This window comes from Oryzias latipes, chromosome 14 (genome assembly GCF_053564925.1).
Source record: "Oryzias latipes strain Hd-rR chromosome 14, Olatipes_Hd-rR_3.1".
Classification (NCBI taxonomy): Eukaryota; Metazoa; Chordata; class Actinopteri; order Beloniformes; family Adrianichthyidae; genus Oryzias; species Oryzias latipes.
In genome coordinates this window covers 6,664,551-6,667,642 of record NC_136250.1, presented here as the reverse complement: position 1 = coordinate 6,667,642, position 3,092 = coordinate 6,664,551, and the positions used below count along the sequence as shown (strand labels likewise).

Below are 3,092 nucleotides of genomic sequence, written 5' to 3'. Positions count from 1 at the left end.
GTGGAGGTGGGACTACACCAAGGATCAGCTTTGAGTCCTTTTTTGTTTGCTATGCTGATGGACAGGCTGACAGACGAGGTAAGACAGGAATCTCCCTGGACAATGATGTTTGCGGATGACATTGTAATTTGCAGTGAGAGTAGAGAGCAGGTGGAGGAACAGCTAGAGAGGTGGAGGTTTGCTCTGGAAAGAAGAGGTATGAAGGTCAGTCGTAGTAAGACAGAATACATGTGTCTGAACGAGAGGGATCAAGGTAGAAGCATTAGGTTACAGGGGACTGAGGTGAAGAAGGTGCAGGAGTTTAAGTACTTGGGGTCAACAGTTCAGTGTGATGGGGATTGTGGAAAAGAGGTGAAGAGGCGAGTGCAGGCAGGTTGGAGCGGTTGGAGGAAAGTGTCAGGAGTGTTGTGTGACAGAAGAGTGCCAGCAAGACTCAAAGGAAAGGTGTACAAGACAGTGGTGAGACCAGCTCTGCTCTATGGGTTAGAGACGGTAGCAGTGAGACAGAGACAAGAGGCTGATTTGGAGGTAGCAGAGATGAAGATGTTGAGGTTCTCCTTAGGAGTGACCAGGTTAGACAGGATAAGGAACGAGTACATCAGAGGGACGGCTCATGTTGCCTGTGTCAGCGACAAAGTCAGAGAAGCCAGACTGAGATGGTTTGGACATGTTCAGAGGAGGGATAGTGGATATATTGGTAGAAGGATGTTGGAGATGGAGCTGCCTGGCAGGAGGGCAAGAGGACGGCCAAAGAGGAGATATATGGATGTCTTAACAGAGGACATGAAGTTGGCTAATGTTAGGGTAGAAGATGTCCATGATAGAGTGAGGTGGAAAAGGATGATTCGCTGTGGCGACCCCTGATGGGAAAAGCCGAAAGAGAAAGAAGATTTAAATCTGAGCAATTTTTAACAATCTCAAAAGGATTTTCATATAAATATCAGATGTACATATTTACAATTTCGTTTTATATGTTAACATTTATTTTATATATGTTAACAATAATCCTGGTCTTCTAGAGTCATGTGTGTCACAGTTGGAGCTGAAAGGAAAGCAGAGATTTGTCCTCGCAGACGGACGCCACTTTACCCATCTTACTGGTTCCTGGTGTGGCTCAACATCTGTGGCTCCCAGCAGTCCCCTTCGCTGATGCACAGATTGTGCAGAACTGAACTGCAGGCAATGATTTTCATTGCAAAGGTTGGTTTTACTTCCAGTGCCCCCAGAAATATTGCTCTCCTCCTCATCTTCATAATGCCAAATCTTCTCTCCACCACAGAGCATGCCTTGGCGTGGTGCTGGTTGTAATGGGCCTGAACCGCATTCCTCATGGGTTCCCTGTAGGGTGTCAGCAGCGTGATGGGATGAGCAATGAGGGATACCCACCATCACCCAAAAGGATCCTTCAGGTCGGTATGTTTGATTTACATAAATTGGGCTTTTACGTAGAACCTGTGAAATGTGGACTGATCCTTGATTCCCAACAAAAATATCTCTAAATTTGGCATTAGTCACGTACAGCCTGCAGTTGAATGGAATAAAAAAGCTTCCTGTTAAAAAAACAAGCTTCATTTTGTTTTAGGACCTTTATTCTTCAGTGGCAGCCATCGATGCTCCCCACAACCTTTTGGAAGGTGGAAGACCAAGCGAGCTGCTAAAAAACCCGAGGCGACTTATGGCAGTTCATTCCCACTGGGAAGCTGGATGACCCTGCTCATCAGCTGGAGGATGCGGTCTGCCGTCCTGTGAACAATGTCACTCACAGTGGACCGTGTCATGTCAAAGGCCCTGGCTATCACACCTTAAGATGTTCCACACGCCAGCCAGAAGAGAAATACCAAGACCTCAGTCTCTTGTCCCCCCAGAGTGTGAGGAACCCGAAGCTGCTCCACCAGATGCTTAATGGTCCTGTGGGTCAACCGAAAGTCTGGTTTTGTGTCGGACTGAGCATCAGCGTAAAGGGCCAGGACAGAGACCTTTATGTTGGCAAAGCAGTAGAGATGTGGAAGACCCTGTAAAATGGAACAATAATTATTTCATTGAGAAAATTAAATCTGATTGTTTGAATGTTTCATTCTATTTTGATGTCTTACATTTTAGTTTATGAAGTATTTATGAATGCGGGAAAATCTTTGGCTGGGTTTTTGGATTTCTATAATAAATTTATATATTTAAAAATTAAAGTATTTTTGTTTTAAACAAGTGAAATGGTTTGACTCTGAATAAAAAATACTAAACTTTGAACTAACAGGTGTTTCATGTAGTTATACAACTCATAATCCAGTGTTGAAAAATAATGTTAAGTCTTACCCAGCAGACTGTGTAACCTTGAGCACAATTAGTAACAAATGCTTAAGTTTAACAAAAAAAAAAAAACTTTAAGTTTAACTCACAGGTTGTTCATGTCTGGCCAGGGCATCCAGAGGAAATCTTCTGAGAGGTCTGCTTCTCCTTGCTGCCCTGTGATGCTGCATGTCTGCTCGTTTTTGGTTTGATCTCACGAAAAACAATTGAATCATTGCTAGGAACATGGACAGATTCATATTCAAAGCCATTTTCAGTAAGGTGGAAGAGAAAAATACAGAAAAAATGCCTCCTCGCAAGAGCCTGTTAATCGTTAAGCGGCACAAAAATAAATATTGGCATGGAGTAATAACATGGGGGTTTATTTATGAACGAATACATTAAAACACCACCAATGTGTTTGTAATTTTATTATTTATAAATCAGCCACGTTTTCCATGATCAGAACACAGCAGATTCATAAAAAGTCTTCGTAAAATGTTCATATTTATTATGTTTTTACTCTGACAAATAGGTGTCATTCGCCGCGTTAAATAGAAGTAGTTTGCCTCCAGGCCAAGTGGTGGCGGTAATGCGCCACTTTGTTTTCGTGTCAAGCGCCTTATGAAAAACACCAGAAAGAGAAAAGTAGTGAGCACGGGTGTCCGAATTGCTTTTAAAATTCAGAGAACTATATAGAGAACTATATAGTGCTGCACTACATAGGGTTTTAGTAGTTAGGGGTTAGGGCGGTAATTCGGACACAGCCTAGACCTACAGTATTTTGCAGGCTCACTTCACAGGTGGAA

The 3,092-nt window shown here is 42.9% G+C and overlaps 1 long non-coding RNA gene across 1 annotated transcript; it reads left to right on the top strand.

Moving 5' to 3' along the window:
- Window positions 1-928: 928 nt before the first annotated feature.
- LOC144983747 (uncharacterized) lies at window positions 929-1,849 on the top strand. The gene is made up of 3 exons (XR_013647538.1): window positions 929-1,200; window positions 1,280-1,409; window positions 1,583-1,849. It is a non-coding gene; the product is annotated as an uncharacterized LOC144983747 (long non-coding RNA).
- The last annotated feature ends 1,243 nt before the right edge of the window (window positions 1,850-3,092 follow it).